This window comes from Crotalus tigris, unplaced genomic scaffold (genome assembly GCF_016545835.1).
Source record: "Crotalus tigris isolate CLP2741 ecotype Arizona unplaced genomic scaffold, ASM1654583v1 scf7180000018831.1652172, whole genome shotgun sequence".
Taxonomy (NCBI): domain Eukaryota; kingdom Metazoa; phylum Chordata; class Lepidosauria; order Squamata; family Viperidae; genus Crotalus; species Crotalus tigris.
Window position 1 is genome coordinate 985,912 of NW_024097221.1, and position 26,283 is coordinate 1,012,194.

The 26,283-nt window shown below is 35.2% G+C and overlaps 1 long non-coding RNA gene across 1 annotated transcript; it reads right to left on the reverse strand.

Moving 5' to 3' along the window:
- Nucleotides 1-453: 453 nt before the first annotated feature.
- LOC120314102 lies at nucleotides 454-24,688 on the reverse strand. Its single transcript, XR_005558340.1, has 3 exons — nucleotides 23,126-24,688; nucleotides 2,198-2,300; nucleotides 454-716 (listed from the first exon to the last, which is right to left on the reverse strand). It is a non-coding gene; the product is annotated as an uncharacterized LOC120314102 (long non-coding RNA).
- Between the last annotated feature and the right edge of the window lie 1,595 nt (nucleotides 24,689-26,283).

Sequence of the window (26,283 nt, forward strand, 5' to 3'; positions counted from 1 at the left end):
GTGCTCTCATACTCTACCATCCCCAGTCATCTGTGTAACATCATTTCAGCTATGTAAAGAGTTGCCAATATATTTATGCCTGCTCTTTTCAAGACTGAACATACATCATTTCTTCAATCTTTCTTCAGATGGTAGGACTTAGTTTCAAATCTGTGAATTATCTTTACCATATCTCTCCACACCTGTTTTAATTTCACCTTTCTTAAATATGTAGGACTCAAAATTCTACACAAGATTCAACATGTGGTCTAATGAATGCAGAACGTCTGTGATTACTTTCTGTAATTTATGTACAAACTGTATTTCTGTCAATGCAGCCTAAAATTACATGACTCATATTTAGCTACAAGTATTCACATATGCTATAGTACTACCAAGTCAAACATTCCCCATACTATACATGCAAACACACACACGTGTGTGCATTTTTTTATAAATGAAGGCAATTGCATGTCTTATTAATTTTTTATCTGTTTTCAGCCAATTTTTTTGAACTTCAAGATAATTTTTTACTTTTTTCTGTATTTTAGAATAGAAGCCATTTCATGTAAATTTGTGTCATGAACATTTTTATAAGCATCCCCCACTTCTTCAGACGTTAATGAACTATAAAGATGACCTCATGAAGACCTCATTTTAGCTTGATCAGGAACCAACTGTTTTCAAGGCAGGGGTGGAGCCACTGTATACTGATTATATTCATGACTTTCCATGATCTACAAAGGAAGTTATCCCATTAAAAATGAAAGATTAGTCTGACAAGTTTTGTTCTTGGAAAGTTCACCCTCGTTCCTAGTAATCATAACTTTTTATGAGAAATCAGTTGCTTGATATGTCTAGAATTTTTCCATGATATGAAACTGGTAAAATACACTGCATTTTCTTTCCCCCCCTTTTTAATGGCCATATGCCCTTCTCCCATTAACTGATATTTACCTATTCTCTAGGATTTCACAAATGTAATGAATAGAGGGTCAGTCAAAGGTCAGTCTATCATTATCAAGTTTCTTCAGTAATCTAGGAAGCAAATATGTCTGTGCCTAGTGGATATATATATGTATATTTTTATTAAGCTCTATTTAAAATTCCACAGATTTAGTCACTACACTATTTTACACACTTTACAGTAGAATGAATTATTTCTAAGACAAGACTGAGACAAAACTGGAACAGTTTTGCTGAAGTCTTTTGAGTTCTTCTTAGCATCTTTAAGTAAGTCTAAATTTTAGATTCCTGTTTTCTTTCTTCTATGTGTATCCTTTCTGATTTGTGATTTGTGTTGGCATGACTAATGATGGTAAACAATATTTCTCCCCAAACTAACAATTATCTGCAATACAGTTTGGTAATATTAAATGTATTGTATGAATATTTTATTTTGAAAATATTTATATAGTTGTCCATCTCACACAAATGACTCTGGGCATCTTACAAGATTTGAAACAAACAAATCCACCAAATATAACCTTCTGGTACCAAAATAAACTTTTAGCTCACCATCAGTAGCAGCAAAGCTCATTTACCCCATGACCTACATACCTGGGGAAACAGCCAGATTGTTGATGCCCTGCAAATTTATAATCTAATCTGTATAATTAGGGAGCCATCAAGTGAAAGCCTGAATGGGGGAAGCTGAAGCAAAAATCAAGCCATAATCTGAACTAAGTCATGCAGGCAACCATCAGCATTGTGTGAATCCAAAGATTCTATATTGTGGCCTCTGAATGGAGTCGTCTAAAATTAAGCACTGTAAAATATTAATTTATTAGAAAGCTATTGAATAACAGTGGTGCAATTTTCTGTTTCAAGAGGGTAAATGAAATAGTGTTAAACATCCGATAGCCCTCCTGTTTTACTTAAAAATAACTCTCTTGAAATATTGAAAAAAACTGTGGAAGAAAAAATGTAGTTCCAACTCCTGTAATATCTGGATGCTTAATAAAAGAAATTTCACAGAAAATATAGCTCCCATTTTTAAAAGCTTATGCTGTTGTGGTTGTAATATGTTATGACTATAAGGATGTTTTTAATTTATTTGTTTATTGAATTTATAAGGCTGCCCTTCTCATACTAATGAGTGGCTAACTCATACTAGGTGGCTAACAATACATAAAATAAAGCAAAATAAAAAATGTAACAAAATTACCATTGCAAACAATATATTGTAATAACAAAATTGTGATCAGACAATTCTCACCTAGAACTTCATGGCTCAGTGGATGATGTCAGAATCTCAATGGGGAATCTAGTGGCTTCATTTCTCCCTCATGATGAGTATTTCTCTGCCTTTGTAATAAAAGCTGTAAAAATATTAGGGAACCTTAATAAACTTCAGCAATATGAATTACATTCAGTTTTTGCTATAATCGGGCATGAAGTGTTTTTTTCCTTCTTTTCTAATTATTGTTTCCCCTCACTCAATACCAGTAGTAAGGTAAATGTATCTGCTTGTAACACCATGAAATAACATACTGCATTCTTGCTTAATGAACACAGACCTGAACATCATCAGTCAATTATGACATTTTTTTCACCATAAAAGTTGTTTCACATGTCTATAGATTTTTTTTGGTATAACTCTGACATTTACCACATCTGAAAGAATTGTACCATTTTCATTCAATAAGGAGAAAATCTGAAGGTCAGAATAACAGAATGACAGAGTACAAAGGGACTGTGGAGGTCTTCTAGTCCAACTCCCTGCTCAAGAAGGAAATCCTGTATCATTTCAAATGGCTATCTGGCTTCTTCTTACATAATCTCCAGTGATGGAGCACCCATAGCTTCTGGAGGCTTCATCTCTGAATCATCATCATCTATGGTTTTCCCTTTCACCACAGTGTGCTTCCTGGGATCATGAGAAAAGGACATGGTACCCACTGTGGGATCCACCAGCAGTTCTCTAATGATGCATAAGGCCTGCTGGCTTTGAGTTGCTGGCCTTTGATCCTTACACTAATACGGGTTGCTCACAGAGGCAACTCAGCATCTCAAGATGCCTGCATGAATTTAACCCTCACCTTTGTTTCTCTTATGTTTCTTTGAACTATAGTTTATGTTCCTTTATAAGTACAGGTTTCAGTCCCTTCTGTAGATAAGTCACCTTCCCTAGGCTCTGATGTGTATCATATTAAAAATATTCTCAAATATGATTTTCCATTAAGAGACAAAATATCAAATCAACCCAATATGTGCATAATTTTTATTTAATCCATTCTTAATTTTTCTTCAAAATAAGTGAAGGGAAATTAAAAATGGAGTAAATAAAAATTATGCACATATTGGGTTGATTTGATATTTTGCCTCTTAATAGAAAATTATATTTGAGAATATTTTTAATATGATACATATCAGAGCCTATGTTGTTGCATAGAATTTAATAGGGTATTTTGCGCATACAATTGGTATCAGTCAACAAACTTAAATATTTCTAATTAACTGGTATGGTATGATTTATTGCAATCTGAGCCTTAGAAGAGGGAGGTATAAAAATAAGTTTCAAAAAAAGTAATAAATCAGTAACATACATGCATGTAATTCTCTAAAGCTTTGTGATGGAGAATTTATAGTATTTGGTAGTTTGTCTTTAGTTTTTTTAATGTGACACTGTTTTTTTGTGTGCGCATTGCATATTTAATTTTCCAACAGGGCTGTGATTTAGATTGCAGACAAAATTGTTAAACATAACAGCATTAGGTGGGTATGGGTTTGCTTTGACATGTTACTTGCCTTACTTACTTTTCTGTGGAGGGAAAGGAAAAGTATGATTTTGCAATGTCTTTCTTATGCCTGTTTTCAATAGGTTTCCCATTGAAAAGTACATTTATAATCTTTCTGAAAGCCAAATTCAGACGATAATATCACTGCAAACAGTCCTGCTCTAACTTGACAGGAACTTAATTAGGAATTTCCCATATTACAAAGTTCATAGTGTATTTATAAAAAGTTGTGTTTACAATGACACATCATCTCACTTGAAACTATATATAAACCCCATAATAGAAATACCCATGAGTCTTGGAGAGTAGTCAGATTGAAAAGCTGCACTGGTAGTGTTTTAAAAGTTTAAACTGCTGTAATATTATAACCATAAAAGTATCACCCTGATGTCGAATGAGTTAAAGCTAGAAACCATATTAGGAAAAAATATAAAATATTTGAGTTACAAAAAGGTAGATGAGGAATTTATTTCAGCAGGAATGAAAAAAAAAAAGAAATTGAGTTGTTGCATGTACAATTTCTCCAAATATATCCAAAGACTACTGACTGATCAGTAGATACTGTATATTGGGGTGGAAGTTAATCTACAGGGGGCTAAGACTTATGCCCTAAATGAAGATAAAACTATATTTTATAAAGGACTTTTGATGAACTATTTAACTTTCTAAATGAAAATTGGCGTTTCCTGAGAAATTGAAAAATATTAAGAGGCAAATTACCAATGGTTTTCTTTGATTTAATGGACAATTTGAAATTTGTTGATGCATGGACCTATAAAAATGGTGATTCAAAGGAATATACTTATTTTCTGAAAGACATAGATCTTTTTCAAGAAGAGACTTTCTCAGACCATAACTCAATGACTTCACCTTTTAAAGGGAAAAATTATTCTTTCAGATGGAGATTGAATGAATTTGTTGCAAAAGGAAATGGTAGGGGAGCACTGCAAAAAAAAACCCAAAACACTAAAAGCATTTTTTGAAAATAATCTTAATAAAGCCACAAAAAGATAAATAGTTTTGGATTCAAGCAAAGCTTTTATAAGAAGTTGTAAATGATTTCAAAAAGATAAAGCAAGAGAAAATACAAAAGATTTTGGGTGAAATTTTATATTATTTATTGTTTTATCATAAAAAGTAAAATACAAAACAGAAAAACAAACCAACAAAAGGAAACAAAACAAAAACATGCATTCAACCCTAACAACAACAAAGAAAAAAAATGGTGTACAAAAAAGAAGAGAGCAAAAACGTGATCACATAATTTTAACATTTAATGTAGGATCTACCTGGTGCTGAAAAAAAAAGGAAAAAGCAGTAAATTCTTCTCCCCTTTTACAAATATCTCTCTCTCTCTCTCTCTCTCTCTCTCTCTCTCTCTCACACACACACACACACACACACACACACACACATATGTTTTCTGAGGTTTTTGCAGGTGTTTGTATGTAGGTCTTTGGTTGTTCGGGTTTTCTCCCGCGTAAAATTGGAAGTGTCTTGGCGACGTTTCGACGAAGTCCCATTCGTCATCTTCAGGCTGGTGTTTTCACCTTCGTGCTTCGAGGAGCTTGAAAACACCAGCCTGAAGATGACGAATGGGACTTCGTTGAAACGTCACCAAGACACTTCCAATTTTATGCGGGAGAAAACCCGAACAACCAAAGACCTACATATCTATCTATCTATCTATGAAAGAACAAAAAGCAGTCAACAGATTGAGCTAAACATTACACTAATCTTCTTCAACTGCTTCTGTTAACCATCTGTTATTATATTTAGCACATAGAAAGTCTACAAATGGTTTCCAGTCTCTTATAAAGCTGTCCAGTACATTATCTCTAATCAAAGCAGTTAATTTCACCATCTCTGCTAATTCAGTCAATTTCAAAATCCATTCTTCAACAGTCGGCATCTCTTTTTCTTTCCAGTGTTTGGCAAGTACAATCCTTGCAGCCATCACCATGTGAGGAATAGTCCCCCATATTGTTTTTCAATTGGCTTGTCCCTCATACCTAAAAGAAAAGCTTCAGGTTTCATTATTATTTATATCTTAAATATTTTTGCATTGTCATTGTTATGCTTATCCAGTATATTTTCACATATTTGCAAGACCACCACACTGATAAAATGAACCTGGATTTTGACTACATTTCTAGCACTTATTAGAAATCCTTTTATATATTTTTGCTAGTCTATCTGGAGTCAAAGATATTTCATTTTATAAAAAATTTACTTCAAGCTATAATTTAATGTACATTTTTGTCCTTTTTGCCCATACATTCATTTATCTAGCATTATATTATACCCAAAAAGTTTGCCCATTTTTCCATACATTCTTTAACATATTCATTTTCTAGGTTCATCTTGGGTAACATTTTATATGCTTTAGAAATCAAGTGATCATCTCCAGAACATAAATTAACGTCCAATTCAAACAAAACTTTTAAAATCAAATTTAAATCTTTCAAAAATTCTATAATAATTAAACCAATCACAAGTAAATTCTTCACTTACTAATTGCTCTCTTGTCTTTATCTCTTTTTCAAATATTAATAAGTCTCAATATGTCACCCATTTACATTCCAATATCATCTCTGTTCTATGTAATGCTTCATGAGGTGATAGCCAAAGTGGCAGTTTATTAGTTAAACTTTTGTACAAAAGGATGAAATTTTTTAAAAAAGGAAGAATTAAATAAGCCCCAAAGAGGACAACTACCCAGCAAATTAAGCTTTTACAGAGTCAATTATTTATGTTAACAGTGAGAAAGATGGAAATAAAGATGAATTATGCAAAACAAGTACATTTTGAATTTGCAAATAAACTGGGGAAATTTTGGCATATAAATTGCAGAAAGAAAAAGAACAGAAGGTGGCCCTAAAGTGACAGGAAGGAAATATAACAGATAATGAAAATATGTAACAAGTGTTTCATCAATATTATTCTATTTTACAGAAAGGCCAAGAAATTTCCTTGGAAAAAGTGGATGAATATTTATATAAACAGAATTTACTGAAGATTACAGAGAATTAGAGACAAATTTTGAAAGGATCTGTAACAATAAGGGAAGTTTATATACAGTAGCTATTAAAAGGACTAAAACAGGAAAGACAACTGACTAGATGATCTGCTGGCCTCTTATTATAAATGCTTTGAGGATGAACTTTTATAACCTTTATAACCATTAAAATATATGATGCATGTTACAGAATGGAAAGATTCCTGAAAGCTGGAAATATACAGCATTAATACTTAATGAGATCCAGGAGCTGACTTTAACAAGAAATTATTGACCAATATTGAATAATGACTATACGTCCGGGGTGTTAAACTCAATTTCATTGAGGGCCGCATCAGCATTGCGGTTGCCCTCGGGGGGCCGAGTGGGTGCGGCCTACTGGGTGAGTGTGGATGGAGTGGGTGTGGCCCACTGGGTGGGCATGGCCAGTTCTACATCGTTCGCGTCAAGGATGCCTGTGGGGGTCTGGGCAGGAGTGGGACAGATCTGAGGGTCTCTGGCAGAAGGGGGTGGGACTGGGGCAAGTGCCAAGGCATGGTCCATTTCTTCATTCCTCACAAAGGGTGACACCTCCCCAGCATGTACCCAGGGAGCGGGGCCGACACAGCAGGGGCTGGTTCCTCGCTGTTTCTAGATGGCCTTGTGGAGCTAAGACTGAATACGTTTCAGCATAGATGGTTACCACAAAATTGTACATTGGCTCCTGACTGGCCTGGCCAAGGCCAAGGAAGTGGGGGCCGTTCCCTCACTGTTTCCAGGTGGCTTCACGGGCCACATGAAACCACTTCGCAGGCCGCATCCGGCCCCCGGGCCTTGTGTTTGACGTGTCTGCTATATGTTGTCTAAAATTATTTTGGCTGAAAGATTGAAAATAATTTTACAGGACTTTATTCATAAAGTTGAATATAGGCTCTTACCTAAAATATAATTATGAAATAATATTTAAAATGTGTTGGATAGATCAATTTATGTCTCATAGAAAGCAAAAATAATTGTTAATGGAGAATTAACAAAACCTTGTGAGATTCAAAAAAGGACAAGACAAGAATGTCTGCTAACTCCAGTCTTATTTATTTTAGTTCTGGAGGCACTGAATGGAGGCATAAGACAAAAATTGTGGGAGTAAAGATTAAAAAATAAACTTATGTTAATGTCATTTGCTGATGACCTAGAGGTAATTTTGGAAGATCTGTTAGTGGTCATAGAAACATCAGTGGGGAAATCAAAGACTTTGGCATGCTAGCAAGTTTTAAGATTAATGATCAGAAGACAAAGATATTAAAATATGAACGAGAATATTAAAAATGGAGAAAACTGGTTTTAAGATTGAGGAAAAAATAAAATACTTAGGCCGGTAAAATGAGCACCCGGATAGTTGGAAGTAATATGCTGACTGTTTTGACAAGAGATGTACCATTCATGCAATGGCAAAAGGATACACCTAAATCTGTGTGGCAAGGGAAAAAAAAACCACAAGTTAAATACAAAGGGTTACAAAATGCAAAGAAAAAGGATTGGATTATTGAATTTGAAATTGTATTTTGCAGTTTGTTTTGGATGAAAGTTGCTGAGAAACGAAAGACTTTTAGAATTAAATCATGACCTGAGATTTGGATAGCATGGATATTTATGGTATGATAAAGTTAAATTTAATGTGGACTTTAAAAAAATATTTTTAGATGTACCTTATTGAGAATAATGTGTCTATGCCTGAAAATACCAAGCACTTTACAGAAGAGAAACAACATCAAAGACAAATGGTAAACATACTAGGAACTATTGGAGATTCACTAAGGGGAATATAAAATCAAAAGAGAAACTAATGAAAGAAGGATATAGTTGTCAATGTTTTCCCATTTAAAGTTATCAGATGATTTAAGATGAATAAAAAGATTTATGGTGTGGTCTGGAGCAAAGTAAGCTATAATTTGAAATGCAATTTAGCAGTATGTGGTTGTTAAAATGTATAATTTTGTTGAAATTTGAAATGAAAGAACAGGTTAAAGAATGTATGATAACGAGGGCTAAGAATTGCAGTTATAAGGATGGATTAATCGGAAAATATATGGTCAAAAAAGTTGAAATTTACATTATATTTTCTGAAACCAGAGAAATTATCTAGAATGTATAAAGGCATTTCAAATATACATTGGTATACATTTACCAGGTGAACCAGATAGGAAACACGATGAGATAATTCTACTTTATTATAAGTTTCCATTAATAGAATCTGGCAAGTCTGAAAGTGCAATTCTGCCTATTTCCTTTACTCCTTAGTATCTCTTTTACATTTTTCAAATGGTCATATTCAGAAATGTGGTAATTATTTGGATGCAATTCATAATGTTTGTATGATTTTTGTACCTCCCCCTCATATTCCATGATAATGATTTTCCCTAAACACCAAACCTTTCACACGAGGAGTCCCATAACCAATTGGATTAAAGCATAGTTGCTTACTCACGATAGCCTTCCTGTGAGGACAAGCCCTTGATGTGTTGTCTTTTGATAACACTGGCTCCTTATAGAGCAATAATGCTGATACAGCTTCCTGTCTAATCGTAAAACAATTTACTGCACCTCTAGAGGGAAAGCACTTTAAAACATCTGGGTTTAGTTTAGACATGATAGCCTTTCCTTGCTGGCCTCAAACATCATTTTAAAAATACCCTTTTAGAAAAATGTGTGAAAATTATGAAGCAATGGGTAATGGGCATAGTATTTACAGCATTTGGATAAAATAAGCCCTTCTGAAAAAGATGTAAGATAAGATTGATCCAATTTACTGTAATTTTAATTTGGTCACGTACAGCAAGCTGAATTCTATTTTACAACCTGCTGGATTAGAATCAGCTTCTATGGATGTTCATACTATGGAATAGACTCAGGATAATCAATATGTGTTGTAGAGGGAATCTCTTTTATAGAGAATGATCTATGTTCAAATGCTGAAATGACAAACGAAGTTAAGCTTGACTTTTTACTCAGGTGCCTCTTATTTATCTGGAAATAAAACTGGAAACTACATAGAAGACTGTCAAGTTTACTATATTTTCTTTTATTTATTCTAACTCTGTACTGTGGTCTTTTGGTTTTGCTTTTGAGCATTGTGAATTTTTTTCAGTAAAACTAACAACTGTAAAATAATTTGATAAATGTTTTCCCTTGGTCAGTTTTATATCAGAATAGTCCCTTCCAACTCTGTTATTCTATCCTGTCCTATCCTATTCTATAACAGCAAGTTCTAAACAGCAAGTTCTAACAATGCATAATTAAAAACACTACTATGTGCAACATAAAAAAGTCCACAAAAGGCAAAATGCCCAAATAAATCTTCCTGTTACAGCCAAGTTCTTCTAAAAATGTATTAAAATAAGTTAGTTGGACATGTCTAAAACAGGAAGAAAAAAACAATGAAAACATCTACAATATTTAAAAAGATGCCTCTTCATCATCTTTTATTCTGGCTGGCATAACTCCAAGAAAGGCTTAGAACTGGATGTGGTGGTTCTTCCATCAGGTCCTCAGTCTCTTTAGAATTGCTCTGAATTTTTGTCTTAGACAGTTTTTATGATATTCTTTTGAAATTTATTGTAATCTTATGAATATAGCTTTCACACACACACATACACACACACGCACACACACACACACGTTACATGTTATCTATTAAATTAAAAAAAGTCACATTTACTGAAGTTCAGAAGTAAAAAAACAAACAAACATATATTTCCAGGCTTTGCAATGTAGATTTCCACAGATTGTTTCCTCACTTTCACTGAAGATTAAAAAGTTATTTCTTATTTCTGTAATCAGATCCATTAGCAGAACTGCCAGAGTTAATTTTCTATATTCTAATGTGAGGGACAGAGAATAACTCTATGTGATAGCAGTAATAATTGCACAAGACACTTGGATCAATCATTTATTTATCAAATGTATATGGCTTCCCATCTCACAAAAAGTGACTGTGGGTAATGTACAATAATTAAGTAAAACGATAAATATATAAAAACAATCATGATTAAAATGCTTGTTAAAAACCCCTGAATACTTCAGATGGTGAACAAATCTGCATTTAGAAAGAGTGAGGAACATCTGCTCCAGAATCATAAATCCAATCACTGCAACTAAGGCATCAAGTTCTAAACTGCTTATTAGAGAAGGAGAGAATATCTGTATCATGATACAATGAGCAGCACTGTACTACTGAAGCAGAACAGAGAAGGGAAATGACTCAATCATCAAAAGGTCCTCCTTCCTCAGGGAACTGTCTCTAATCAGTATTAGCCCGTTACAATAATACTATTTCAGAAGCTGTGCAAACCAGAGCACTGCGTAGCCATGTAAACTGCTTCCTGGATTTGCCAAACAAAACAACATTCAGCAATTAATAGAATTTCACTATTAGCTGTTCTATGATAAAGCAAAATAAACTTTGCATGTTAATCATAGAGTCAATCTTAAAGAAAGGCAGGGTTTACCTTTCCTATCTTATATGTGTTCCTCTCTCTCTCTTGTTTGTCATGCAAGCTTATAAAAAAACAGAGTTGCTTACATTTTGCTTGGCAAAACATAGCTCTGGAAATTGTCCTTGTTACCCTTGTAAAAACTATTATAGTTTCCTCATGAGAGTTCTCTGATTAATCACTTCTTTAGTTTCCAATTGGATAGTTTAGGGCATGCCAAAGATCTAGAAAAACTCTACATTTTTATACTTAATCATAAAACTAGGCAATGCCAAAAACTGGCAGAAGACTGCAGAATAAGGCAACAAGCATACCATAGCTCTGGGACCGGGAATATCATTGAAAAGTGGTCCTTCATAATTAATGGTGATTAGCCACAGAAACAGATGTGCAGCACCTTTGAAACAAATGAGCTTTGTTCTTTAACCCAGAAGGAAATTACAGCTTTATAAAAGGAATGGATGCAGTTTTCCCTCCATATTTTTCTTTTTTTTTGTTTGTTTTCGGTTAATTGGTAAATGTCCCTGATGAACCATGTCTGCCTTGGAAGTTTTTTGTTTTTTTGCTGTGAATACAAACTCTGCTCAAATAATTGCTGTTCTGCTTGGAGATTTATCTATATTAACAATTACTTTTAATAACACTGTTATGGAATTACAGTTTACTTAGTAGAGAGAAGTTCCAAAGGCAATGCTGTTGTAACTTACTTTTCATTTTGAGGAGTGTCACTGAAGTCATCTGGAGCTTCTGTGACATATACTGTATTTAGAAAATACATGATTCAAAGAGGAAGAAGCAAACTACTTATCATAGCTAGGAAATAAAACTTTCACTGCCCAACTTAAAATTTCTTATGATGCTTGCATCAAGCATAGCTGTTATCCCTAGCCTTCTAGTCCACCCTCAGCTATGCAATTTGACTTTGTCTTTGGGCCCATCATCTTCTTCAGTCCACCTCACAGATTTGCTGTGGGTGGAGAAAAACTGAAGGAGAAAATGTTTTGCTTTAGACTAGAGAGTGAATATAAGAGGTTGAGTATAATAAAATATAAACTTCAAAGACTCACATAAACTCTGTATGTCTCATTCTCCACAAACTCCCTTCCCATTTTTGCATTTATTTAAAAGAGGGGAGTTTAGGATGGTGTACCATTTATCAAATTCTATTCCACAATTACGGAAAAACAGAAGACAATTTTATTTTCAGGAATATATCTGTCACAAGAACCACAACCCCTCCCTAAAAGAAAAAAAAAAGAGGTTTTAGTGTGGTGGTTTATCTTCTGTGCAACAATCATGGGAGAACAGCTATCCATCCTCCCATACCTCCAAAATGCTGGATAAGAAAAGAGCAAAAGAAAGAGGAAAGGTAGTTATCACTATCAAGCTTAACACACAAACATTTGCAATAAAAATAAAGGTTTTCACAAATGATAACTGCAGTAGATATAAAGTAACCATGTCATGCTTTTTTTTGTGGAACATAGTGTATCATGCCACTAATGGATGGTCCACAAACTTACTTCTGCAAAGATTTTGGACACTTAGGTCTCTTCCCATGGTCTCTTTCCCATTGTAAATTGTTTTAGATCTTTAGCCAAGCACTAGAATGCTCAATAATCAAAAGTCTGCTGATTAAAAATCAGAGTTAAGATTCATATTACCTCAAGGGCCAAACAGCCAAGTTACTGGATTTTAAAACAATCTTCATAAATTGGAGAAATAAGCTGAAAATAATAGAAGGAAATTAAACACACATTCTTTCTTAGAAAACAAAAATCAGTTTCCCATCTATAGGATGAGGAATACCTGACTTGATAACAATATTTGAAAAAAGAGCATGGAACATGAACATGGTACAAGTTCCTGAAGAAAAAAAGTGGCATCTTTAAAGAAATATCAATAGGTGGAACTAGCACACCAACATCTTCTTTGAAGCCTTCTCCTCTTCAAACCCAAATAGTCAAGACATACTAGATTTAAGTTACAGAAGGCAGATTCGAACTGAATATTAGAAAATAATTCCTAAGAGGAAAAGCAGTTTGATGGTAGAAACAATTACTCAGAGATATGGTGGGCTCCCTTTCACAGGAGTTATTCAAACAGACTCTGGACAGCTAATAATCTGGGATGATTTAATTTGAATGCTGTGAGGAAGTCATGCTTGATGAACAACATGGTCTCTATCATTGTATGAAGATTCTGTATTGGATATGCTGCATTATCAGCAATGATGTTGTCCAATAGTCTAAAGGTTTCATGTCCAATTATAATGTAATAATAAGAACAGGAATATTATAATATGAACCTTAGGTGCAATCCCAAAACAACTGAAGCACCATTGGCATTGACAAAATCACCACCAGTCAATTGCAAAAGAAGAACTTGGAAGAACTTACATCCTGCATTGATACTGTTAACACCATCAAATATCTGCCTCTTCTGGGTTCTTGAGGACTCAATAGATTGATTAGAATGTGAAATCTAAACTAAACATCTGGCTGACTGTGCAATCAACCAGAATAATAAAACATCCCAGAAAAAATGGGTTATCTTTGTAATCTCAGGAATTCCATTTTCCCTATATGGATCTGGATCTGAACAAGAAAGTGTATATGTTTAGGGCAAACATTATTGATAGGGGATGCATTAAGACAGTGGTTCTCAACCTTTCTAATGCCGCGACCCCATAATACAGTTCCCCATGTTGTGGTGACCCCCAACCACTTATACATCACCGGGTGCCAGGGGCGTGGCCATAGAAAAGGGGAAAAAATGGCGGACAGCCTTGTTTGGCGACCCCCGTGAAATGGTCATTTGACCCCAAATGGGGTCCCGACCCACAGGTTGAGAACCACTGCATTAAGACATTATCTTTCCTTCCAGTTTCCTGGTTTTAAACTGACATAATTTCTGTTTTTTTAAAAAAATCACAATTCTTCTTAGTTTCTGAAAAGAAGTTAATTACTACTGTGATACTACAGTACTATTATTTTTAGAAACAAATGAGCCTCTTAACTAAACGCAGATAGGATTCTCTCCACCCACTTATCCTCCAAGTGAGCTTGGTAAGTTTCCATCTTGATATAACAGCTATTAAAAAAACATGCAAATACCCAGAAGAATAAGGAAATGGCTCCACCCTTAAAGCTTTCCTGCTGTTCAACAAAGCTCCTTTTAATATACTAGTTAGACTTTGAGGCTATATATAGTTACAATATATAAAAATGCAAAAGAAATATCTCACATTTTTTTAAGATCATGAATTGATTTTATCATTTAAACAATGGTGCCACCCAGAGGACACACAAAAGTTGTTTTGATCAAGAGCAAAAAAATCAAGTTCCTTTCTCTTTTGATTAGTAAGATAGAGCAGTATCCTTAGGATTATAAATTGATCATAGAACTTTATTTAACAATGAAAGGATGATGTTGTGGCACAAACACATACATACATACATACATACATACATACATACATTTCCTACCTTTATTATTTTTATAAATAACTCATGGCAGTGAATATATCCATAGGCATTAACTAATTGGGAAATGTATTATAATATTCATAAACATTGTGAGACAGAAAATACAGCCAATATAGTTGGATTTGCTTTCCATTAGGTTAAATTTGTTTTTGGAACTCTTTTCTCTTATATTTTTTTCTTAAAAAAAATTCTTGAAAATAGTCACATCAGAAAATAATGAAATAAGAGCTGAAGATAGAAATCAGCATAAACAATTAGATTTGACGAATTGCTGATAGATCTGTCAAGCTTTGGATTTTATGATAAAACTGGTCAATATAAAATGAGTCAGAGGACATAGTTCAGTGGAAGACAGATGTATAAATCAGCAGATCCTTTTCAATGTATATTGAGAAGGAAAGCTCAATATGACACTGAAATTTTTCCCTGGGAGGATAATTCAATATAAATAAGGGAATTAATACTAACCAGCCTAGATTTTATGATTAAGATTGCAAATATAGTCTTATCCTTTCTCTTAAATCTTGCATATTGTACTTGTAATATCATGGTATATGGTATGGTATGGTATAACCATATTTTTATTTGTAACTTGCAAATGACCCAGCATATAAATTACTGTACTGTACAGTAATAAAAAAAACCTGTGCCATTATAACTGTGCAACTGTATCCTTGCAGAGGTTAATCATCCTCTAGTGGCAAAAAGGCATAATGCATTTTACTACCTTTTCCCAATATTCAAATTCAACAAGATAAAGGCAATTAAGTTGTGTATTTAAAATTTGCTTTTAATTCCTTCTAGTTTCTAGGCATCTAATTAACAGTATTAGAAGATATATGCTGTGTGTGAACCTGGATTGTTTCAGAAGAAAGTGTGAGCTTAAGAGTGCAAGAGATCATTATTTACTTAAGCCATCTAATGACCTGGTCCAATCACTAATTATATAGGCTATTGTTAGAAATCTATTAATTTGTCTATGCCCTTTTTCTCAAACAGTTTTTTTGAGGAGTAAGTACCTTTAAAAAATCTGATCTCCATTATTGTAACAGAAAGTTAATTTCTCAGCAGAGAAACAGACTGGAAAAAAATAGCCCACTTCTATAAATTGACAGCTTCAAACTAAAAAGACAGATTAAAGCTGAGAACAAGTGTAGATAGTAATAACAAAATCCCTTATTGTTTTAGGAATGATTAATTGGAGGCACATCTCCATTATTTTCTAGGGGCTTTATCCACATTTTCTAAAAAGTTAAGCAAAATCATTTCAATGCTACATATTCTGCAAATTATTATTTTTCCCTGAAGGCAAAAACATTTTCATTTTCTGAAAGACAAATTCATTCTGGCATATTTCTATTAGGCTCACAGAACTAATTATATATCTAAAGCATTGATAAGGTCAGTAAAGCCCATTTTACATTACTTATAAATGTATTTATAAATTAGGATAAAATATGAGTTTAAGTCACAGTACAGATTTATAAAAGGCTCCACATAAGATTAATGTTCATATTCAGCAACTTCTGAAGAAGATGGTCTCTTCTGAAGAAGTAACTGAAGTCATCTAAAATAAGGTTGCATCAGCACTGAAATCTTGAGACAAAATAAATAATTGGTGGACTGTAGGAAAATGAATCTAGTTTGGGAGAGTCTTGGGTAAAAATATGAATTATTACCCATGGGATATGGTTATGTAATCCAATTGCAAATGGTGTGATATATTAGAAAGTTTAAAAATTAATGCAAAGTTGGATTTATTTTTTTTTAAAATGACTGTTTTATAAATATGTGTTTATATTTTTTTTAATTAGCTGGCCTGGACCCTGATATATAGTCATGGGAAGAAGCAACAAACAAAAAATTGTAAATGAATAGTTTTTCCCCATTGTTGAGCTGAAGTGCTTACCACCAATCCTTAAGTTAGCCAAAAACTATACCAGCATGAAATTTGCTATCTGTTGTCAATCCCTATTCTATTTGTATTGTTCCAGTTCCAGTCATCTGAGTTCCCTCCAAGTTAATGGATGACAAAAACTAACAGATTTTTGTACACCTGGTACATGCCCTTGGATAGATTTGTTGAATAAGAGAAAAATTACTAAACAACCTGTGCCCTGTTGGATCATAATTTCAGACGTATTTCTTTACCTAAATAGAGAACAGAATGAACAAGGATGGGCCAAAACAATGGGAGCAGGAACAACTTCTGACTTCCTGCTGGCTTCCCTATTGAGTTTCTGGCAGGAAGCATTGGAAATCTCCCTCTCTCCCTTCCTCTATCTTTTCCAATAGGCAGGTAAGTGGCTGCAACCGAGTGCGGGAGTGAGGGATTGTGAGACTGACTGGGAAACAGTCACGGAGTATGAAATATGATCGCCTAATCACAGCAGCAGCCACCAGTAGCACTGAAGCAGCCACAACTTCTCCAAATGTCAATGCCTTGGGAGCCAAGGGTCCCAGATTTTCGAAACATTCCATTTGAAGTATGTTGGTTCAAAACCTGTTGCCCTATGATGCATCCTTCATCCAGCTAAAGATCATACTAACAAGAATTTTAGTAGTATACAGTAGTATATATTACTTTAACAGCTGCTAAGAATAAGCTAAGCATGATGTCTTTCAAGGACTGGGGACCTCTCATTAAGGGTTTGTGGAGATTTGGTTAGGTTCTTTTTAGGTTCATGTACAATGCCATAATCAATCACACTGATATTCTAATCTATTCAAATAATACTGGCATTCATGCAAGGCTAAGTTGTACTGGTCTCTATCACATGATAGTTCAGATGTAGCAAGATACTGTTCTTTTTCCTGGAAGACTGTATGAGATTAAACTTTAACTATGTCATTTAACTGTTTTTGTTGAAAATGATATCTGTCTCAGCTACTTATCAGAAATGACTTATTTTTATTTTTCTGTTGCTGTCATATGGAAAAGTTTACAATTGGTTGACAAATGCACATTATGAATTTGCTTTCTGTGTACCATTATAGGTAGTCCTCAGTTTATGACAATTGAGCCCTAAATTTATATTGCTATGTGAGACATTTGTTAAATGAGTTTTGCCCCATTTTAAGATCTTTCTTACCACAGTTGTTCAATCACTGCAGTGGTTAAGTTAATAGCATGGCTGAATGAATCTGGCTTTCCCATTGACTTTGCTTGTCAGAAGTTCTCAAAAGGTGATCATGTGTCTTTCGGACAATGCAATAGTCATAAATAGAGTCAGTTGCCAAATGTCTGAATTTTGATCATTTAACTATGGGGATGCTGCACGGTTATAAATGTGAAAAATGTTTTTTTTTAGCCAATGGATGCTAAAACTTCATATATAAATGGATTTTAAGATTAGATTTTAAGAATAGATTTTAATGTCTATTTTGTTGTTTCTTGAAAAATTATATAGTTTTCACTATACTTTTCCCTAGAGCTGAATAAGGTTTAATTTTAATTGTTCATGTTTGTTTTGGTTTAATGGATTTAATGATTTCAATGAATTTATTTATTACATAGAACATGTAAGCCATGTAACTTAATTGAAAAGCAGAAAATGTGATCATGGGCCCGAGCTGGGCCCACACATCAGACATGATCTTTTTGTTAGAGCAATGGCAGCATTTGATCTGGTGGTAGATTTAACTTCATCCACATTACGGTCAGATCATGCCCTTGAAACTCTCTTATGCCACCCCTCGGAGACCAGATCCATTCAAGTAGTCCGTCCTTGAGACTTATGAACTCAAATGGGTTCCAGAGAGAACTGGGGGATATCCCAGGGGTTTTGCTATATGGCCCTGTCAAAGCCATGGTAACCACCGGGAATCAAAATGTGGCTGGGGCTTTGGACGGGTTTGTGCCTCTGTGGCCTTTCTTGACCCATCACTCCCAATACTCTCTGTGGTTCACAGAGGAGTTATGGGATCTGAAGGTTAAGAGAAGCCTTGAGCGTCAATGGAAAAAAATGAGGGATGACTATGACAGGACATGGCTTAGGCACTATTAAGGCCTACCTCATGCCGATAAGAGTAGTGAAACAACATTATTTCTCCACCTTTATTGCACCTGTAGAGTGACTAGCAACTAGGAGACTTTTTGCACAACTTCATGTTGTGCACTAATTGCAGCCTTTCCTGGATCAGTATTCCCTATGCTCAATCACTCAAGCCCTGGTCATCTCAAGTATGAACTAGTGCAATGTGCTCTACATGGTGCTAACCTTATAGAGCATTTGGAAACTACAACTGGTGCATAGTGCCTTGATGCAGGCAGCCTTGGGGCCCTTAGAATGGCCCATATTACACCACATTACATCACTGTTCTGCACGGACTACTTCTGGATGCAGTTCAAAATGTTAGTTATTACCTATAAAGCCATGCATCTCATGGGTCCAGGCTACCTGAGAAACCGTGTCATCTCAACGGGATCTGCCCACCCAGCCATACCAGCAGAGGAGGCATCAGGAATTTTGGTTAGTGGGGTCCAGGACAAGAGCTTTCTCTGCTGTGGTTCCTGCCTTTTGCAACATCTTGCCCCGAGGTGAAATCTGTTCCTTTTCTCCTGACCTTAAGGGCCTGAAAACGTGTCCCTGACAGTTGTCTTGGAGCCCAATGGAGGAGTGCTTGCTGGAAGTGGTTGATGGACTAATAGTAGATCCTATCTCACCCTCTGCATGCTCCCTCCCTCCCCATCTTTTTACCATAATTTATAATTTTTAACTATAACACACACACACACACACACACACACACACACACACACACACACACATCTTTATAGTTTTATTTGCTTTTAACCTTGTAAGTTGCCCAGAGTCACCTTGTGGCGAGATGGGCAACAAATAAATTTAATTATCCCTAATATTTCCTGCACGTTTACTAAAGGTAAAAAAGTAGAAATCTCAGGTTTAAAGAATATGCAAATGAAAAACATAATGCTCAGCAAATTTAAGATGAAAGTATAAAATACTCCCCATGGTAAAAAAATACTGCAAAAAATGCAAAATCCCATACATTTAATCATTACTTTGTTAACAAGCACAGTAAAGGCTACATTAGGAATTTTTTGGGATAATTTCAGGATTCTATTGCCACAATGGCCACTGGAAAATTCATGAAAAGACATGAATAAAGAGCATCTTTTCACTCAAAGTACTCATCGATATTAGCAGATGGTAATAATCAGCCATTATGACTTATAGGCATTGATTGCATAATCTTTCTTACACGGAATCCAGGCTAGTAGCCTTCACAGGATCTTTGAAGGAATCCAGGTTAGTGGCCTTCACAGGAATCTTTTGGAAATGATCAAAAACCTATTTAAACATTTAGTTTCATTGAAGACCTGAGATTTTGAAATTTTGAAAGAAAAAACTTATCTCTTTATTAGAAAGCTTCCTCACAACACATACCTTAGTGCATTTTATTTACATATATTTTATTTCACATTTATTTATATTTATATTCAAGGTGACTAATGATGTTTTAAAATAAAGACAATATAAACTAATAGATTAAAAAGCATCATGGAGCGATATTAAATCATTTATAAATTGCAGGTTTAATGAAACATCTGTTATTAGGTATTTTCTGAGAGAGCAAGAGAAAGGGAGGGGGAGGGAGGGAGGGAGGGGGAGAGAGAGAGACAGAGAAGGCTGAAAGCAGCTCTTGAGGGTCTCTCTTCTATAACTTGGGAGCAATGCAGAGCTAGAACACCATTTCTTGCATTTCAGAGAAATGTGGGCTTATGATGGTGAAGGCATTGCTGAAAAGTCTGTCCTGCAGATATAGAATCAGCTGAGAAACAACTTAAATTGTGCTTGGTAACTGGTAAATTACTGGTGATCTTTTAATACAAACTTCATATGATTCCTGTACCTTCTCTCAAGTAGGATCTTAGCTGTTACAACATGTATCAATTACAACTTGCACACATTTTTCAAAAGTAGCTCTACAACACAGGTCGGCAACCTGCGGCTCCGGAGCCGCATGCGGCTCTTTGAGCCTCCCCCTGTGGCTCCCAGCCTCCTCTGCCTTTGCAGAGAGAGACAGAGACAGAGAGAGGCAATTGCGCTTCCCTGCTTCTCTCTCTGTCTCTCTCTGTCTCTGTCTCTCTCTCTCTCTCTCTCTGTGTGTGTGTGTGTGTGTGTTCTCTGAGGAGCTGCAAAGCTTTCTGGGCGGAGCTCCTCCCTTTGCTGCGTCTCTGAAGGAAGCAGGAAGGGCAGGAGAGAGCTAACTAGCCCAGCTAGGCTGACTCAGGAATTCTGGGAGTTGAAGTCCATGAGTCATAAAAGAGACGAGGCTGCCTACCCCGGAGGTTGTTGGACAACAGCTTGAAGCTTGCCAGGTGAGCAGCAGATAGGAGGGGGGGGGGAGAAAGAGAGAGAGAGAGACTGGGGGAAGAGGAGTGGCAGACCAAGGGCAGATAGAGAGGGGGGGAGAGAGAGACCCTTTTGACATCTAAAATGAAGATAACACTGCATATATCCTTTTTTTTACCTTTGTGTGTATGTAATTTTATTCTCTTAAAGCATTCTCTTGGTGATCATTGTTTTAATAGTATGGATATTCCCAAGAGTCATATTTTTACTTTTATTTTTAATGTGTATATGTGTGTGTGTGTCTCTCTGTGTGTGTGTGTGTATATATATACACATACACATACACACACACACATACACATACACACACCTATAATAAAGGTAAAAAAGGATATATGCAGTGTTATCTTCATTTTAGATATCAAAAGGGTTTTACGGCTCCCAGTGTTTTGTTTTTGGTGGGAAACAGGTCCAAGTGGCTCTTTGAGTGTTTTGGGTTGCCTACCCCTGCTCTACAATAAGCAGACTGCAGTGTTCAATGAAATAGTGAAAGAGAGAAGGAGGGAAAGAATGAAAGGAAGAAGAAAGCTATACCTCTCAGTATCATTCTTAGCCTCATAAACTATTTCTAGCTCTTCTTTGTTCCACCACATTTCCTTCATATGTTTGTTTTGCAATTTTATTTTCATTCATTCCCTCATTATGACCAAATGGCCTCACTGAATTTTGTTCATATTGGTCACTCACCTTTGGATTCAGTTGACATTGATCACACCCTCATTCTTGACCCCATCTCTTATTTTTTCTCCACCTATACTTCAGTAATCCATTCTCTACTGCACTGAATTTATTTTTATATTTTTCATGTGACATATTTATCTTATATTTATATTTATTTATATATATTTTAAAATAAAGAACTATTACAAAAAGAACAAATAAAAAGGAAAAAGGGGAAAGCAAATATGATTATAAAATACAATATATGAGCTCAATTTTTAAATCCAACATTAAACATTGATCACGGGATAATATCTTATCTTAGAATAATTGAAAACACATTTTAATGCTGATATTCATTCAGAATGTTTACTATCAATATTGCATGGCTTAAAATTTCATTGATTTACATCTATAATATACCTTCTACTAAGGTACACACATTTATCTAATTACTCTAATTTACACCATTTATGCATAACTTGTCATAAATGTTTTCCCCATCAAACATAGCTATCTGGGTCTTCAATGTGTAAATTTTCAACGCCATACTCTTTGTTGCATCATACAATCTAGCTAACAATTGATGCAAGTTAGTTTTTAGCCAAAAATTTGGCATCATCTGTATACAAAGTTACAGAACATGCATGTTCGTATCCACACTGACACATCTGTGTCACAAGCATTCCTTTTACATTTACCTATAAACAACTAAAAAAAATCACACAACCTTGTTTTATTACTTGATCAGTGATGAATAATTTGCTAAATATTTCATTTTTTTCTCCCACATGCTTTATTTCTATGACTCTGAATGTATTCAGCAACCAAATTTGAACTCTGTATTAGCACAAATAGTAATTCAAGTGTATTCACTTTATGATACATTTGTCTAAATTAATAAACATTTTTTCACATTCATACATTATTTAATGAGCTGGTTGACACAATAGTTTCATGAATTCATGGGAATTGATCCAACAGCAAATACACAATACTTGGGAATCCTTGGTGCTCTCTGAGCTTTCTTCTTCTCTGAGCAAACCCCACTCTCTTCTAGTGCTGAAGATGTTATCTATCAGGTAATGAAATGTCTCCAAGCAAACAACCAAACTCAGAGAACACCAAGGACCCCTTAGTTCCACCCAGTATTCTCTTCTATTGATAACACAGTACTTTCTTGTGAATTCCTCCCCTTTTATTATTAAGTTACTAATTTCATTTTCAAGCATGTAAAGTAATTATGGTAGTATTTAATTATAGCAGCTAAAAGAGCTGAATTCTTCCCCCCCCCTCCCTTCTGCCCTTCTGATAAGCACTAATGACACGGCAATAAAACAATGAACCAATTTATTTATTTGCATCTGTCTAAACATAAAGTTAACTCACTTTCTCTTCTGGAGGTATGTGCAGCTTATAGTCTCAAAGTGTGCACATCTATATCGGGATTCTGGCCCACCCTCACTCCCTTTGCAGTTAAATAATTACATGGCTGCTAGTCGTCTCTTGGCAGGACATGCGTTTTCCTCTTTTCAGCCTCTCTCTTCAGTTTCTACAAAAACTGTGTTGGGATGTACTGTTTTATATCCAGCTGCATTTTCCTTTCTTTTCTGTGTATTATAGCAATAAAAATAAATAATAAAAAATTATGCCTGTGGCAACTTGTAATTATTTCATACTATTCTAAGCAGCTTCCATACCACAGGCCTAAAACTTATTAGAATTACTATAATAATAGAATGTTGCAAGCCTGAACGTGCTTCCTTCTTCCCTCTTTTATCTTGATGTGAATTAGGGGATGCCTGTTTTATACTATTTCATAAATATCTACCTTAATATGGGTTTAAACCACGTTTACTGTGAATTGCCTTTGTAGGGGGCCTTCCCTGTCTGTCATGGCCATCCTCTAAATTCACTATAGTACAGTACTTCAGGAGCATACTGTTATGTGCTCCTGGGGACTTTCCTTCGCAGCCAGTGGCAAACCTGCCTGACCAATAACCAGCCACGACACAGTGAAGACCGTTTGTTTCATTTATTGCAATAAGCGGGGAGAAGCTATCAAAGCTTGGTTCTCTCCAAAGTTCAACATTCCAAATCAACATCTTTATACATTCCCTACACTGGCTGCCCATCCCTCCTCGTTCCTCATTGGCTGAGGTACTATAAGTTTACATTCTCTCCCACAGCCTTCTACATATTTCCTGCTACCCTACCCAAACATACTAAATCATACATTGCATGTGTATTTAAATGAGCAGACAATGTATGCAAGGTATGTCAGACGATATTCAATAGTCTATTGAACATGCTCTTTTAGCTTGTTTTTTTGTTCCTGGTTATTTTATGGATCCTTAGAAAGATAGGTTCTTTTCAGTTTGTTCTAGTTTTCCTGTTATTCAGTACATTTTAGTTTTGTCTTTCCTGTTTTTCAATTTGTTTTATTTTACTTTTAAGCTAGCTATTTCCTCTTGCAGCTACTTCCTCTTACAGCTAATTCCTCTTACAATTTTAAATTTTGAAGATCTTTCATTTACTCCTATCAATACCATGGCTGATTATATTAAAAACATTAGAGATCTACCAGTACAAAGAGAACTGAATGCCCGTCATACAAGGCCCAGAGAAGTTCATCCACAAGAGGTCACTGCTGTCTCTTTCCCAGAAGTTTTGCTACTCAAGGTCCAACCATCTTCTCCAAGATCTTCCTTAAAACTGCAAAGTTGGAAACTGAGGGCAAGATGTGGGGTCAAAAAAATCACCTTTTTAAAGAGAATGATTCTCTGCTTTTAGGCAGCAGGACAATTTTTTCCCTTCAAGAACACACTTAACCACCTCAAAATCCACTCCTTCATCTCTACCTTAATTACTCAAAGAAGCCAAGGAAGGACAGGGATCAAGTCCCCAGGTAACAGAGAACTCAAAACATTAATATCAGGGGTCTTCAAATTGGGCCCTTTTATGACTTGTAGACTTCAACTCCCAGAATTACTCAGCTATGCATGCTGGCTGAGGAATTCTGGGAGTTGAAGTCCACAAGTCATATAAGGGCCAAGTTTGAAGACCCCTGCTCTATATCCTTAGAGACAAGAAGATGGGAAGTTTTTAGAATTAAAATGAATTCAAACTAGAAATAAGGATAAGATGTATTAGTATTCCTTTTGTATTCTGCAAAGTCTGCCATGAGACCTATACTGCTGCAATATCTGATGCTGAAAAACAGACCTATAATAGGGAGATATAACATGCATTGAACTGTAGCCGTTGACTATCTGTTCTCATAAAATAAGTTGCCTCACAAGAATGTGGTTAAAGCCCAAGTCATTTTATGTTGCAATGCTGTTATATTTTGACATTTTAAAAAAGGTACTGAAATCAAATGCTATCAAGCCCTTCCCCATCCCCACTAATTAAATGTAATATAAAAAGAATCTACTGTATTGAAGCTTGTGCTTTGGAGAATGCCTTGGGATTCTTGGAAATTAAGTCTCACAGAAGTTTATTTATGGAGCAACTGTAAGCAATTGTTTGTTGTTTATGAGTGATGTCTCTATTTGCTACTTTTTATTAAATTTTATTCCTATCTACATCAGGCATGTCAAACTCGCGACATCACGTGACATTGCGTGATGTATCACAACGCATCCAGGCCCCGGGCTGGCAGTTTGACATGCCTGATCTACACATTCCTCCTTGCCTTATCTTTATAGTCAGCATGACTCTTTCAACTTCAGTACACAACCATTGCACAGACGTGGGCCATATACTTTTGTTAAAAGTTATTACACATTATATCCTTATATCCTTGCAACAGGCTCAGATTTCAAGTAATTAATTCTTGAAGACACTTGCTATCAGGGTTTTAACACCGAAGAGATTTTAAAGCTGATTCAGGCCTGGAAAAATAAACCACTTAAGAGTTTTTCCACTAATGTAACAAAATTGTTTATGTCCCCAAAGCTATCATTTTAAGGAGTGGATGGATTCAGTTACTATGGTGATGAGTGAACCATTGGGAAACCTGAACAACAAGTTAGGGATAATTTGTGATAGAGAAAATCTATGTATACCTTTGCTTAGGACTTGAAAATGATTATGCTGGCACATAATCATCTTCACTGACACAGGAACAAATAAAAATAAAACGATTACCCCAAACTCATCATTTTGAACCATACTTTCTCACAATAATTTAAAATTCAGACTTCATCCTTTTCTGAAATAAGCATACCTATGCCCAAATTATCTATCACTTTGAATAAATAATGTGTGTTATATTTTTATGCTACCAACTATCAACGTCAAAGCAATGATCTTTATTTTTTTTTTGGTCTCAAGTCCTTCTACAAGAACCACAGAAAGTTTACTAAGATTTCAAAGCCTGGGAATTACTACGAAGAAAAAAAAACTTGCCCTGACCTCAAACTCAGCCTCGTTCCTGTTCCTCCACCGCCAGGAGTTAACCAAGGAAAGCAGGCTCATTCTGCCTAACGAACTTTAGATATTTGATATTAAGATTTCTCAAGTCCAGGGAATAATGAAACTTC